General features: G+C 35.6%; 1 protein-coding gene across 1 annotated transcript in view; it reads right to left on the reverse strand.

Moving 5' to 3' along the window:
• Fut9 (fucosyltransferase 9) overlaps positions 1-17,341 on the reverse strand; it is a 146,637-nt gene that overhangs the window by 60,572 nt on the left and 68,724 nt on the right. Inside the window, exon 2 of the mRNA XM_048353813.1 lies at positions 11,272-11,360. The gene's annotated coding sequence lies outside the window, so the exon portion shown is untranslated. The remainder of the gene's footprint in view (positions 1-11,271; positions 11,361-17,341) is intronic.

Consider the following 17,341-nt stretch of genomic DNA (forward strand, 5'->3'; position numbering starts at 1 on the left):
CTTACATGAGGAACTATACCCTGAGAAATGTTCTGTGTGAAACATTAGTATTTTCTTCCCTGTCTAATTATCTAACCATTTATTACCTTAAGTACATATCCATAGAGCCATTTCATACATCAGATAACATTATTTCAAATGGTTCTATTATAAATTTATAAAATTTGGTACTAGGAAAACTTTCATTTACTTTTTATCTTTTAAATAAGCCCTATTCTTTCATATTTTTGCACATTTCATTACTTTCTGGCAAATGTGAAAGTTCACTTTCACATACTCTGTTCCACTCCTAGACTTAGCCATTCTTTCTTTCAAAAAGCCCTTTTTCCTTTTTATTGGATCAGTCATGGGGCTTGAACTATGGGCCTGGACCCTGAGACTTTTTGCTTAAGGTTATCACTCTAGCACTTTGAGCCACAGCTCCACTTCAGATTTTCAGGTGGTTAATTGAAGATAAACATCTCACAGACTTTCCTTTCCGGGGCTGGCTTGGAGTCACTGTTGGCCAGCAGCCTTTGTCCTTTTATTGGAGAAAGATACCAAAATCCTTTTAATATTTTGAATGGGAAAGATAAAAGGTTCTAAGATTTGATTTTTGTAAAGGAATATATCTGGTACCCAATAATATATTTCTCCAAAATTAATTTGACAGACTAAGTACCTGTAAGCGAATGCCTATAATCCAACCTACCCAGGAGGCTGAGGTCCATGATCATGGTTCATAGCCAGCTTGGGAAGGAAAGTCCATGCAATTCTTATCTACAATTAGCCACCAAAAGGCCGGAAGTGGAGCTGTGGCTTAAATTGTTGAGTGCCTTCAGAAATAAATAAATAAATAAATAAATAAATAAATAAATAAATAAATAAATAAATAAATAAATGGATGGAAAACCACCTCACAAACAACATCTAGGCCCTGTTTTCAAACCCCAGAACTGGTGTGCAAACACAAACACGGGACAGACACACAAATACCACCCCCACCCCCGCCTTACACATGCACAGTCATACAGATTGAAGCCACCCTGGTTTACTTAAAGGTCAATATATTCTCCCAAACAGAGCATATGTGAATGGAAGGAAGGATTTACGAATTTGATAGAGACATATATGGAGAGACAAAGAGAGAGAAACAAAGAGAAGAGAGAGAGAAAATTGTTCTTTAAGTTTTTCAAGAGAGAAGTGTCTTGTGGTTTCCATGCCTTCCAACATCTCACAATATCGCTTGAATTACTAAGTTCTCATAAACTTGCTGATCAGTTTTCAGGTGACCATGAATCTGAATTTTGTCTTTATAGACACAGAACACAAGAAAAGATAAATGTCAATGATTTGTTATCTGTATCTTAAAATTTCTGTTTTCCCATGTCTCATTCTACTTTTTTATGATATAATCTATGCTCTGTAAAGATCAAGACTGGCTTGTAAATCGTATTGAGATTTGGTTTCCATAGGTGACATTCAAAGTCACATTTAATTGATCATTTGTGAAATTACTTGATAATGGCTTTTAGTCAGAGAGTAACATTAGGATTATTTATTTTCTATATTTGTTTTAAATTTCATAATACCCTTATATTTTCCTACACAGATTATTGCCACACATAAGTGATTCTCTATGTTTCTTTAAAATGAAAGTCATACTATTTTGAACTTAAAAAGCATCAATACAGCATTCAAGCACTGTGATTTCCATAATATGATTTAATCTTTATCCTCTGCAAATCATTTAATGAATACTTAGTACTCTAAAAGACTGCTAATTATTGACACATTAAGAAGTTTATCACAATGAAAATATAGAGCATAATGAGTATAACAAAATTATTTCATAACAATTTATCACAATGAAAATATAGAGCATAATTAGTATAACAAAATTATTTCATAACAATCAGGGTGCAGTTTACATATGGTTCAGGGTAGAGAAGTTCAATGAATTTTCTAGAATTTCAGCTATGTTTTTCATGTTTACCACAGGTTCTCTCTCTCTCTCTCTCTTCCTCTATAGCTGTGTGTGTGTGTGTGTGTGTGTGTGTGTGTGTGTGTGTGTGTGTGTGTGTATGCACGCAGGTCCTGGGCTTTGAGCTAAGAGATGGGGCACTACTTCTACTCTTGGCTTTTGTTATTAATAGGAGGTAAGAGCCTCATGAACTTTCCTGCCTAGGCTAGCTTCAAACCATGATCCTCAGATCTTTGCCTCCCGAGTAGCTAGGATGACAGGCTTGAGCCTTCAATGACCAGCTCTGTTCATTTTAGTACTAAGATATTACTGTATTTATCTGAATCATCTTCTCGTACTATAACATATTGTCAACATACCATGGAAAAAACTAAAAGGTTAAATATTTCAATATATTCAACTAATACAAAGTTAAGGTAAATTGCTTTCTAACTGGTGGGTGATTTTTCATTGTGACAAATGACTGCATCGCTTCTTTATGTAGCATATGGATATGTTTTCTACACATGTCCAACAGTATCTCATCAATGTATTTTTCTAGGTAAGTGGAAGATAAGAAAAATCACCAACTAATGAAAAAAGTTAATCTATAAATGATTATTTTGCATGATTTTCTTTTCACTGCTTAAAAAAAATGACTTTCACTAGCATACAGAAGTTGCACACATGCATACAACATATTTTGATTCAACTCCTTCCCTGTATCTCTCTCCCTCACTCTCTTCCCCTTGTAATCTTAAGGGACCCTATTACCTTCACCTCAGAAATGTTGTGCTTCAGGCAATGAGCAATAAGTCCAAACCAAGCAAGTGATAGAATGCATCACTGAGTTTAAATGTCACTAGAAGTTGCAGAAATGATGTTTTCAGAATTGGAGGAAAATGTTTGTTCTTGCTTCTTCATTTCCAAACTACTTTTTTGTGTCATTCATTCTGTCATTTTTAAATTGTGGTTAAGAAAACACAATGAAATCTACCTCTGAGAAATTTTGAGGATAAAATACACCATTATTAATTATGGTCCCAATTTTGTTGAGGACAACTGAAGAACTCATTTTTTCCTGCAAATCAGAATCTTACTAAACATCAACTCTCCATTTCGCCTGATCCTAATTCATTTCTTTTCAACAAGTGGCACGTTGCTGAAGAGAAAGCAGAATTTAATTTGCTGTATAGATCCTTACACAGTGTTCTTATTGTTCATTAGCTTTCTTATATCTTGATGGCTACAATTGCCTTTAATGTTGAAGAATGATCAGAATTAATTAGAGTGGCTGGCAACTGGTCTCTCTAGCCTCAAGCAGTCTGCGTAGTGACATTAATGTACAACCTCTGGGATTTACTTATTAACACCCTTCCCAGGGGCACAGTAACCTTCACCCCTTTATTTCTAATCCAAATTAAATATTGCCCAAGGCTACAACATTTTTCAAAAAACAATGAAAGCAGCTAAGGAAATAACTCCACAAGCCCAATTTTTCATGGATTAATATGTCCCTCATATACATATGTATATATACATCATAATACACTTATGCTTATAGTATACACATTTGGATTATTCTATTACTGGAGAAAAAAATGTATCAGCCAGTATACACAAAAGACATTTTCTCTCCCACAGTTTGTCATTCATGTTATGAAACATTCAATAATGCCATTTGGTCATTTTACCAATATTTTTTTTCTGTTCTCTATTCAAACAGCATATTATTCAAACAGCATATTGTAGCAGGTAGTCTTAACAATACAATGACTTGTACCTCTTTGAAAATGTCATGAAATTTGAATTTGTCATGCAGCTAATTTGACAAGGTTACATAATAGTGCTGCACTCGGGACCAGAAACAAAAGAATTGTAGTTGGTTCTACACAAAATAAATGAGATTATTTACCAAAATTTTAGTTTACATTTTCTGTAAACAAATTAATAAATTAGTAATGAAAGACAAAATGTCAAACACGTTTGTATGGAGATCAATTTCTTCTGATTATTTTCCGGCTTACCATGGGCTTTTGACATATTCTTCAATTTTGTTAGTGCTAGAGTTTTTGGATGAAATTCTAATAAGATATTTGGAGAAGAATATGAAGAGCATTGAGGAACTAAGAGAGCATCCTTTGCAATCTCTAAATATTAGATGAGATAAATTTTTGAATAAAAATTAGTTTAAAATTATGGTATATAGTGTAGAATACTATAAAGGTCTTAAATGGTTTATGAGGTGACACAGAGAATTTTCAAGGCTTAGTAAAGAGGAGGAGAGTGACTTGTGCACTGGATATGTTTTTGAAATGTATATGGTAGTTTTAAAATCTTTTGGTATTATCTGCATGAATATATTCCAAATTCTTATGAGAAATATAATCTATTTTAAAACTGAGTTTTCTGTTTTCATAGCTCTTCTTAATTTCTTTTCTTTTAATTAAGCCCAAACGTGTTTTCTGATAATCTTCTTAGGTTTTGTTCTTTTGGCTTCTCTACTTAGGAGCGAGGAAAATACATCTATCTAAAATATATCTGTCTAAAATCATGCATGAAAATCATACTCATTAATTTTCCCCTTAATATTTTAGAAAAAAAATTAAGCAAAGTGAGACAACCTCTATCCAACAGTCAAAATGTATAGGACAATTATGAATATCAAAAACAAATTTTATTTTATTATTTATTTAGCCAGTCCTGGAGCTTGAACTGTAGGCCACAGTGCTGTCCCTGAGCATCTTTTGCTCAGAGCTAGCACTCTACCGCTTGAGCCACAGCAGCACTCCTATCTTTTTCTGTGATTAATTGGCAATAAGAGTCTTTTGGACTTTCCTGCCTGGGCTGGCATGGACCATGATCCTGATATCTCAGCCTTCTGAGCAGTTATGATTAGAGACATGAACTACTAGCACCTTGCTGCTGCAAATTTTGTTTTCTATGTGAGGAAGTACTGGTTTTGAAAATATCTTTAACAAGTGATAAGGTGTACACATATAACAAATCAGACAAAATGCAACAAGAATTTATAGGTTCATCTATTGGGACTATGTAATTCCTCCTATAGAGAGCCAATTGTTGAAGTTACTGAAAATTTAATGTGAGACATTAAATCCAATTATGAATTATGCACCCTGATTTTGCTAACCACGCACGGAGACTGGAGGTAGCATTTATAAAACAAATTTTATAGGTGGGGATGTATGACCTATTGTGTTAAATCCAGAGCTTGACATTTATGAAGTGAATTTAATGTATGTTTTTATAAATTAAAAATATAACTTTTAAATTGGTTGCAATAATTCCAAGTATCATTTTCCCTCTCCAGGTTTCAGTCTTTCCCATTACTTACTCTTAACTTCTTTGAGTTATTTAAATAAGTTCAATGAAGTGCAATGGGTTATCTACTGAGGCAAGTTTAAGTTCCACTTCACAGGTGTCATTATTTTGTGGAAATGATATTTAGTCTTTTAATATGCAGCACTTAGTGTCAGAGTATACATGTGCACATACACACACACACACACACACACACACACACACACACAGAGTCCTTAAGCTTTCAAGATGTCCAAGAATTCTAAAAAGAAAAGTTCTCTGAACCATATAGGATACATTTTTAAAAAAATATATTGTATTGCATTTCTGTCTTGAATTTTAGGAGTCTCGGGGCTTACTTTTAAGACAATTTTTCTTTATAAAATTTGTAAAATAGTGTGTAAGAATTGGTAAATGTTAGTGTAAGTTCTTTTAAAACATCTCAAGACACACACATAAAATATTTTCTCATGGAAAAATACTCAAATCTATGTAAATCACCAAAACACACAAAATAAAGTAAAATGGAGTCCGTGTAAATGACAGGCACAGGTAGTTAGCCTAGCACAGACCTGGCCAAGCTCTATCACCCTGGAAAGCTTGGAGTTTCATTGTGAAAATAAAAAATCACTGAAAATATTCTTCAATATTATATCTCTTGTATACGGTAAGAGGAGTTCATACCTTTACTAGTTAGTGTTTGCAGATAATTAAAATGTAGATATGGAAAGAGAGGAAAAACAAAGTTGAACAGTGGGAAAAGCAAGACAGTTTTGCAAATGTTATTTGTGCAATGGTAAATAGCTGAAAGTTTTGTCATTCGTGGTATGTACTATTCATTTGGCACTTTATAGTTTACCGTTGTCTTTCTGGTACTGGGCATTTTTGCTCAAATTGGCTACAGAATCACTCGAGTTACATTTCACTTTTTGTTTTTTTGTCAGTCCTGGGGCTTGGGACTCAGAGACTGAACACTGTACCTGAGTTCTTTTTACTCAAGGCTAGCACTCTACCTCTTGGACCACAGTGCCATTTCGGGCTTTTTCTCTGTATGTGGTGCTGAGGAATCGAACCCTGGGCTTCATGCATGCTAGGCAAGCACTCTACTGCTAAGCCACATTCCCAGCCCTGACCTTCTTTTTACGGCTGATCAGAGGATTTTCAAGGTTTCATCAACTGGGGCTGGCTCTGAACCAACACTCTCAGAACTCCAACTCCTGAGTAGCTAGCATTGAAGGAGTGAGCCAAGAGCCCCTGGATTCACTGCTCTTTATACAATTATTTCCTCTAAAATTTACATTAAAAAACATGTTGAGATGAGATTTTAGAATTAAAGAGAAACAGCACTGACAGAAGAAAAAGCAATGCTAGAAGCACATATTTGTTTACATACGGACTTGGGTTTGCAATATCAACTGCCAATTCATACAATTATAAGCCCAACACACTGAGTTGACACTGTTATTCACCTGTCTTTACAAACTGGGGTATCCACCACACCACACCAATTTCTTTCTCTTTTTTTTTTTTTTTTGGCCAGTCCTAGACCTTGAACTCAGGGCCTGAGCACTGTCCCTGGCTTCTTTTTTGCTCAAGGCTAGCACTCTGCCACTTGAGCCACAGCGCTACTTCTGGCCATTTTCTGTATATGTGGTGCTGAGGAATTGAACCCAGGGCCTCATATGAGGCAAGCACTCTTGCCACTAGGCCATATTCCCAGCCCCCCAATTTCTTAAAAGGAGTTACTAGACAATTAAATTTTGAAGAATTTCTGAAATAAGGAATTCAGAAATCATTTTAGAGCAGCACTCAACAATGGAATAGTATTGGCGCAATTTGATCGGCCAAAATTCAGGGATTCATACTGGTACTACATAAGAGACAGCGCTAACGTTCATGAGAGCGATAACGACTACCTTTTCCAAGTATGAAGGAATGTGTGTACAGTTCAATTACAATTGTTTAAAAAAGAATACTTTAGAGTATTTCCCTTAGAGGACAATTATTTTGAACCCTTTAGAAACGGAGATGTTAATTCAGGTAGGATACCCGGATTAGTAACAACTGAAGTGTCTAAAACCACAGTGAATCTGAATACTACTTTGATGTTCCAAGAACCAAGACATCCACCATTCTGAGAGGCACTTTCTCAAGGCATCAGTGCCTGTGCAAGTTTTCAAGCAATTCCTGGAGACTCAGTTATTGTGTTACTGAAGTATTCAAAGTAAATTCTTGAAGAGTGTGGTAAGTGGTATAATTAATGAGACATTAGTATTCACACCAGGTTCATTCTTCTCCCATCTTTTATTTCTTTATTGGGAAATGTCTGCCTTTTTATCTAATTGATGTAACTGGTGAGTTTTTTTTTTAATTTATTCATTATATTCTTTCCTTCTCATACAGAGTCTACCCTCATAAATCTCCATCTCCTCTAGTCAAGGAACACTTACTTCCTACTGCATAAAGAATGATCACATAAACACTAAGACCCTGAAGCCCTTAGATTTTGTAGTCCTGACCTGGGTACTCTTAAACATATTTGTCCTGACTGAAAAAAATGGGTACCATGGTATTTTGTTTAGAAATTCAGTACCACAATATGTTAAGTACCTTTTATTTGCTAGCAATGAATGTACAAGGTTAGTTTGGTTTAAAAGAGAAAGGCCTTCATAATAATAAAAAATAACTAACTTGAATGACTCTTAAATGAAACAATAAATAAATAAAATGAAATAAGCCTTTTCATAGAAACAGGAGCTCTAACAGATAAAAAGCAGTAACAACTCAAAACACACGATGTAGTAGGCAAGTAAAGTGCAAGATATTGTTTTCAGAGCATATTTAGCTGATAGTAAATGACATTTAAACATGGGATAGACCAAACTGATTTTTTGTGTTTCTCTTATGTCTATTCTATTATAATTTGAAGGTAGAGACCATCCTTTATTGATAGGTGTATTTTATTTCATTGCTTATAATCTATTCACATCCAAAAAGCTCCTTAAATAGCCTAATAAAAATACTTTCAAATTACCTAATAAAATAAACTCCCATCAAAATTGGCACTGTAATTGGAAAGCAATAGGTAGAAAGCTTGATTTATTGATAAGTGAGAGTATACTATATATTTCTTTCACATTAAAATGAGGTGTGTACCATGGTTCAAGTGGTAGAGCACTAGCCTTGAGCAGAAGTGCTCAGGGACAGTGCCCAGGCCTTGAGTTCAAATCCCGTGAATGCCAACTGGGACACACTATCCAAGCAATGAGCACCTTGACCTTCAGGACGAGTTCAATCCTGACAAGGAGGAACCATGGAGAGGAGTAAGAGGAGATGAAGTCTCATCTTAAATGGAGGCAATTTAAACTTGCCCTTTCAAAATTAATCAGAGCCGGGAGATCAAGAGGAATAGTTGCTTACCCACCTAATGTCCATACCTGTCCAGTTTCCATCTGGACAGAAACTTGCACTCTTGCCTTTGTTACTTGTTATTTTATATATATATATATATATAATGTATATGTATATGTATATATGTTTATATACATGTTTATATATGTGTATATATGTATATATATGTACATATATATACATATATATATATATATGCGCATCTGACTGGTTACTCCCAACCAGTCTACCATCCCTAAACACTTCCTTCCTGCCCCCAGCCCAGTTATTCCTCCTTCCTTGTAATGGGCCACAATTGTGTTTATGTTCCAAATGGAACTTTTCTGGCTTGTGCCCAGGGTGTGTTCTCCCATGTTGTCCATGTTAACTGGTCCTGTTAACTTGTCAGCCTTTTGCCTGACCTTTTCAAAAGTCTCTTTTAACAGGATAACATCCCTCACCCAGGACGCCCCCCGGAAACTTGCAGTTCAAGGCCATCCTCTTACTACACTGCTCTGCCCAGTGCAGATCTGGACCCTAAAGACCCCAGACCCAATGATTCTTTGATGTGCCCAAGGTGCAGGAGGTAGCCAAAAGAGACCATTCTCGTGGAAATGATGAGGACTTTTACCAACCAAACTGGATAGTACCAGGCCAATTGACGAATTAGGGACCCCTGACTACTTTGTCCCTTTACAGCAGTAAGTAGCTCCAGAAGAAACAACCTCCACCCATACTCCCAGCCTGGTACCCCTCCTCTGTTATTAATAAACAACAAATGGGGGAATGTTAGCATTTCCCCAGCCTCAGGTCCTCAGCTCCTCCCACTAGCCCCCAGATCCACCCATACCTAATGAGCCACTCCTACTCACTACCTACCTACTTCCCCTTTACCCCCAGAGAGAAAAGCTTCCACCTGGATAAGGTGTAGACACCATGTAGCTCCCTCTCTCGTGGGAACTATGGCCCCACTAATAAACCTCCTTATGAAACTTCTAAAAAAAATGGGGTGTGCATTATGAGATCAGTCTAACATAAAGGGATTGCAGGAGATAGGAATAAATTGATGCAGGGATTAAAGGAAAGACTCACAAATCCCACAGGTGGGTAGGCTTTGCTTCATAAATTGAATCCATTTATTTTCAAACAATTGGTGTCAGTTGAATAAAATTATATCAAGAATGACTGTTTTCTAAGGAAAGAGATGGCCAATGGTTTGGTGAGATAATAATTTCATAATTTCAAAAGAAATTATTTATCATTCTATGATTTTGAGGGGTTCTCATATATCCTATAAGATATTCCTAAATAAAAACATTTTTTGGATCTCATGTAATGCATATTAATTAGCAAGAATGATTTTTAGTCTAGGAGCCCAGTGGAATTTTAATAGGAAACAGGTATTTAAAGTGAGAATTTTGGATTCAAAATAAATAATATTATAATTTCCCTGCTGTGCAACTAATGAAACTAATCAAGATTCTGAAACATGAATAATACTTCAAATACATTGTATTATTATGTCACATTAAGTGGACAATTCTTACCCTGCTTTCATAGATAATTCTGGCCACATTATTGATTTTGCTTTTAAAATATGGCTATTTTTAAATTAAAGCCAAGGAACAAACAATGCTGCACTGGTATATGCCTTTATGCCTATATAACCAAAGAGATGGCATTACCAAAGTATGTAGAAACAAGTGAACTACATAAGGATTAAAACTAAGCTGTAGGGCTGGGGATATAGCCTAGTGGCAAGAGTGCCTGCCTCGGATACACGAGGCCCTAGGTTCGATTCCCCAGCACCACATATACAGAAAACGGCCAGAAGCGGCGCTGTGGCTCAAGTGGCAGAGTGCTGGCCTTGAGCGGGAAGAAGCCAGGGACAGTGCTCAGGCCCTGAGTCCAAAAGCCCAGGACTGGCCAAAAAAAAACAAAAAAACAAAAAAAAAAACTAAGCTGTAATTTTGATTAAATAGTATGAGCTGTAAACAGTCACTAGAGTGAAGAGACAAAATGGTGACAAGGGATTAACTACGATAAAATTAAAGGAGCTCTCAAAAGTAAACTCCTGAAAAACCAACATCCAATTAAATGAAAAAGTGAATTGTACAGGCGATATTTGAAACAAGTAAAAATGGTCAATAAATGCACATGCTCAACAGCCCTAGCCACAGAAGAAAACTTACCCTCACTGCTATTGGAGTGGCGATCATCAATAAACCAAGCAAGAACAAAGACTGTCAAGGATGCAAAGATAAAATAACTTTCAAGAACTTTGAGTACTATAAAGCTAAATTTGTATGTCTTTATTTTTCTAGAAAACTAACAAACTGTATAGAAACCTTAAGAAATTTAAATATAAAACTTGTGAAAAATAATTAAATTTTAGTATGTTATCATCATACTATGCTAGATAATATTTGAGGTTCAGACACAGAATTAAGTCTACATTTCTGGAACATAACTTCAAGATTAGGTAATTTTCTAAATTTATTCTATATCACTGATGAGTTTTACCTTATAATTCTCAGAAATATCCTCAGTTATTTGTAAGTTCTAACTGAATCTGTATTTTCCCACAAGCAAGTTGGCTTGAGAAAGTAAATACTCACAATACAGAGAACATAACATGGGAAGCATAGAGATGGTTGTTAAACTACTCCTCTGTGATGCCAGATCCTTGAGGTATTACATTCTAAACCTGTTGGGAGAGAAATAAAGAAGGGCATTAGCTAAATGTGCTATGTATATTAGAATAGCAACTAAATGGCAACAACAACAAACGTAAAAGAAAATACACATCTTGTGAGCCTGAAAATTTTTGTAGGCATTATTTTCACCTGTACTTTCATTAACTTATGGCTGTTTTCACTATATATATACATATATAAATAATAAAGGGAATATTAAAAAGGTAAAGTCATGCATGGCTATGTGCATCAGTAATGCCAGTATTCAAGAGGTTGAGGCAAGAGGATTATGAATTTAAGATAAGCTTAGGCTATGTAATTAGACCCTGTCTAAAAATTAAGCAATCAAAGTTGTAATCAAAACTCTAAATTTTTCATAATATCCAAATACATTCTAGGTCTCTATTTTCATGTTTTTCACTTATAGTAAGTGTAGAAAAACTTAAGTAAAATGAAGTTAAGGAATTCTCTAGACATTTATAATTATGTGGACACTTAGGAAAATAAAGACTAAATAATTAAATGACTTGCCTAAATATCTTTAATTTCATGTTGGTATCTGTCAGATAATGTACATAGTACAAATGAAGGGGAGCATTTTCAGATTTCCTTGAATTACCAATCCTGTAATTCATGATGATTAACTGTAATATTATAGAAAAAATAAGTACATTGACACTCATCATCACAGACAGGACTAAATATCTTTAAATTAGAAAATAACACAAAATAAAATAGAGAGAAGATCTAATTTTCCCTTTAAGACAATGCCCTTAGAACTGTGGCATATGCATTTAAATACAATGCCCTTAAAACTGTTTCATATGCATTTATTTCCTGCCCCAAATATATTTTTGCTATAGAGTAGACTCAGTTGATTCAATCACATGTAGCTGAAGCTCACCAAATGTACCTATTACCTACCCCATGTTTACTGCGCGCGCGCACACACACACACACACACACACACACACACACACACACACCTTTGTTCCAATTCTACTCCCCCCCAAACATTTGAACTTTGTCCTAATCAGTAAATTTTAAAGTGATTTTTAGTGAACTTACACTTAACCTTGGATTATGCTCAATAGAGAAAAATTAATTTTCCATTCAATTTATTAACACCCCCATATGTGTGTATTCATATATATATAATATTTAAATATTTTTGAAAAATGCCAGTTTGGGAAAATAGTTATGTTCTGGTGAAAAAATCTCACCTGATTATTCTCTCGTCAAATATACAAAGTGGTATAGACATATACATTTGTTTATATTTTATAACATCAAGCTAGTGTTTTATAAGGGAGTGAATTTATCATTTAGGCAATACCAAAGAGTGTGTTTTGTTTTTCTCAGGTTTGGAGCTCTTGATAATTCAAAGAACTCACTGATGAATGGAACTCACCAGAATGGAATTAATACGGCTGGTGGTTACATCCAGAGATAACTGCAGAGTTAACTCTTCAAACTCTTTCTCATTCCTGTTTTCATTTGCAGGTAGCTTCTTGGGTTTTATTTATAAAACTGTTCTGCCTATAAATCTACTGTCAGGAGTGTTAAAGTCACAGATTAGAAAATGAATGAAATGCTTTGCAGATAGTCTTTTTGTTGTTGTTGAAACTATGTCTATCCTGTGCTAAGATCTAAAACATGACCTAACCCTCAAATGCAGTTCTTTGTATACAGAGTACATGAGACACTGTTTATAATTCTTAACACAAGGATTAAAACATTTAAGAATTAATAAAAATAGACAATGGAACAGTTGCTATAGAAATGCCCAGTTAGGGAATGAGCGGTATGGCCCCAGTTGTAGACCTCCAACATTGAGCAAAAGAACTAGACTGAGAGCTTAAGGACACAAGGACTGAGTTCATCCCCTAGTAATGGCACAAGAAACAAAGCAAGGAAGGAAGGAAGGAAGGAAGGAAGGAAGGAAGGAAGGAAGGAAGGAAGGAAGGAAGGAAGGAAGGAAGGAAGGAAGGAAGGAAGGAAGGAAGGAAGGAAGGAAGGAAGGAAGGGAGGGAGGGAGGAAGGGGGGGAGGGAGGAAGGGGGGGAGGGAGGGAAGGGGCGAAAGGAATGGAGGGAGGGAAAGAGAAGAAAAAGAGAAATAGAAAAAAGTGAGAAAGATAAAGAGACAGAGAAGAAAGAAAGAAAGTGAGGGAAGGAAGGCAGATAGGAAGAAAGGAAGGAAAATAATGCTTAATTAAGGGATATTCAGGGTTTTTCTTTTAAATCTGTAATTCTGATAAGAGATTATTCTTGTGAGTACGACTATGCCAACACTCAGTTATGCAATAGTAAGGAAGAATGTTCTTTGGCTATGGATAATGATCCAGAACACAGTGACCACTGCAAGGACTTCATATGTAAGAAAAGGATACTAGGGTCTGATTAAAATTTAAATGCTTTGTGTGTGCCAGAGGGTAGGCAGTAGTCAGACCAAAGGCTGTTTTAGTAATTGAGTTGAAAGAGGATGGATTTTACATTGCTGGCATTTGCAATAGCAAATACATTTAAATTGGTGATATATTTGAATAGAATACATAATTCCAATTGATCAATTTTATCATCTCATATACACAACTGAACTTTGAAGTATCATCATAAAATTCCTTCTGTAGCAAAGATAATTTGAATAATACAAATCAGATATTTATGTAGGATATTTGATTTAGTTTAGGCAAACCAACCAAAAGGGGAAATATGGACATACATTAATTTTTACATAATTTTCTTTCAGTTACTATTAGACCAGTTGGCCAAATATGCTAAAAATGATTAATCACAACATTATCTGATATGTAATTCAAAGAACAGGGAAATAGCAAGGATAGAACATCAATTATAAAATAAAAATACTTAGATGTCAATTGATATTGTTAGAAACATCCTAAATGTATTCAAAACTTAATTTCATTAATAGTGACATGTTCCTTAGTTTAGTTCACCAGCTATGGTTAAAGCACATGGTATTTTTGACAAATAATGAGAATTACTTTACTGAGTAACAGTAAAACAAACAAATTTTCTGCTAATAGAGATAGACTATGGCTATAGTTCAAATACATATTTTTTCAAAAAAATTATGGTAAAAGTGATGTTCAGAGGGGTTACAGTTACATAAGCCAGGTATTGAGTACATTCCTTGTTAAATACAACTTTTAAACTTCAGAATTACTAGACTGGACTTCAGGCTTCTTTCAAGTAAATAGAAATTTCTAAATGCCTTCTGTGTAACAGAGAGCAGTTTTCAGACACACTTTCGCTGCCCATGAAAGGTTCACAGCATAAGAGAGGAAGAAGAGAAAAGAGCAAAGAGGAACTTTGTTCAAAATGCCCAGCTGGGGACACAAATGTAACAGCATTCCATTTTACTTGTCAGGAGCTTAATCGAAAATGCATGGTGCAAGGTGAAGGCTGAAGGGTGATCAGGCAGGTCTGCATGAACTAAGATAGCAGGGCAGGGAACATACAGTGTGGGAATAAAAAGTAATCTATAGTGGAACAGAGTGACAGGAAGTGTGAAAGAGGACAGAGGACCTGCAGGAGGCAGGATGGGTAAGCAGGTGATGGAAACTGTAAATCTCGTGGTCACGACAAGAGCTTGAAACTCACTGAGTTACAACTGTTAATAATAAAACAATGCCCACTGCATGCATATACTTTTGAAGGTATATAAGTGTGTCTCTATTATAAAGAACATATAATTAAGGAATATATACATATAACATTTATTCACACAAATATATATTTATGTATACACATTTCACACATACGTATGCACACTCAGAAGTATACATAATATCATGCATGTATATATACGTCTGTTTATCACTGTAGCCATATATTCTCATAACTAAGAGAAGACCGATAAGATGATTTTATTCCTATTTATATATGAGGGATATGTAGAATACAGAGAATGAGGATTTGAAGTACAAAGTGATCACATAATTTGTTCAAGTTCATCCATTTTGTGAGTGATGACGTTACCCCACACCCTCACATAAATTTACATGATGTGCCACCCCCTTACACACACACACATAGAGAAAAGAAAATCACTCACAATACAAAAATGTTGGTTTTTCTCTTTAGATCAAGTAAAAAATTTAAATAAGAATCCTGGACCTGGACTGAGAATGTTGCGAAGTGGTAGAGTGCTTGCCTAGAGTGCATGAAGCCCTGGGTTCAATTCCTCAATACTACATAAACAGAAAAGGCCAGAAGTGGTGCTATGGCTCCAATGTTAGAGCAGTAGCCTTGAGCAAAAAGAAGCTCAGTGACAGTGACCAGGTCCCAAATTCAATCCCCAGAACTGGAAAAAAAAAATCCTGGAAGAAAGAGAAGGAAAAGATTAATGTTTTTTTTAACACTTTACTTCGAGATTGTGAGACATATTTGGAGCTAGATGATTTGAGTCATCTCACTTGGTGCATAAACAGGGAAAGAAAGAGAAAGAGAGAAGAGAGGAAAGAGCAGAGAGGGAAAGAGAAGGAGAGGGAGGGAGAGGAAAAGAAGAAAAGAAAAAAATGGAGAAGTCTATGACTTCTTGTAGCTTCAGTATCTCTTGTTGATATTTATCTGTGAAATCTGATACTCTGTGGACTCCTATTCTTCTCTCCCTTCTCCTCAGTTGATTTGGATGATCTATGCTGACACCTATGGTGAAGGTGGATGCGCTTACTACAGAGGTTGGGAAACACCAGGGGTGGACTGCTAGTGAAATCTGGTGATAGAGACCTGATGAAACAGACTCTCTCTCTTGCTGAGTTACTGTAGAAGACACTGAAGGCCACTGTCTAGCATCAATGTCTGCAGGATTTTCAATGGCCTTACATTTGGAATATGAATTACTAATTTGTTGTAAATGTTAAAAAATGATTTGTTTAAACTCATGCATATTTACTTATTTATTTAATGAAAACACAATATAACTGTACTGTGCTATGTATTGTCTTGTTATAATTACAGGGGTTCTCCCAGACCTGTGTGGTTTTCTATCCCTGGTTAATCCAGGGGGAAAACGTGTATTTTTTTGGTAGCTTTTCCTTGTTTGTTTCCCCAATTCCTTAGTTTCCCCATCAAAACATAAAACTACTGGCACCTGGCAGCTGATTGTCTTAGCCCTCCCAGGGCTGACACACCTGTAGCACGAGTGGAACAATGAGTACAATACTGTGTTTCCTAGTGTTTCTCTTTATATCCAATTTTCTTGGCATGAAAACTTGTATTAAGAAACAAAATAACCAGGAAACTGCAAAAAGATTGCTTCTGGCAAAGGATTAATAGAGAACTCAAAAGCTAACAAGGATGGTCATATTTTGTTTCTAATTTTTTGACAGGTTATGTTACACTTTGTTGTTTGTTCACTAATTTCCTGGGAATATAAATACTATGGTGAGATATTTAAGTATGTTGACATGAATAACTGAAATCCACTGTACCATTCACAACTGACTACTGAAGTACGTAACCTAATATATTGCAGTAACAAATAGACAAATGTTTATGCAACTAAGTTATCTCAACTTAGAAGGATTGTGTGTGTGTGTGTGCATGTGTGAGTGTGTGTGTGTGTGTGTGTGTGTGTGTGGCAGTTCTAGAGCTTGAACTCAGGGCCTGAGTTTCTTTTGCTCAAGACTAGCATTCTACCACTTGAGCCAGTTCCCAGCCCATATATTTTATTTTTCTGTGCTGGTCCTACGGCTAGCTCTTGGGGCCTGGGCTCTGTCCTTGAGCTTTTGTGTTCATGTACAGTGTTTTACTCCACTCATTTCCACAAAAAGCTCTGCTTTCTGGTGGTTACTTGTAGTTAAGAGTCTCATGAACTTTCCTACCAGGGATGGCTTTGAACTATGGTCCTCATATCTCAGCCCCCAGCCAAGATTACCTGCATGAGTCACTAGCAGCTGGCAGGATCACTTTATAATTTAAAAATACATTATCTGACTCTTTTTAAAAATTTTTTCCAAATAAATC

The sequence above is a fragment of the Perognathus longimembris genome, chromosome 9 (genome assembly GCF_023159225.1).
Source record: "Perognathus longimembris pacificus isolate PPM17 chromosome 9, ASM2315922v1, whole genome shotgun sequence".
In the NCBI taxonomy this organism is placed as follows: domain Eukaryota; kingdom Metazoa; phylum Chordata; class Mammalia; order Rodentia; family Heteromyidae; genus Perognathus; species Perognathus longimembris.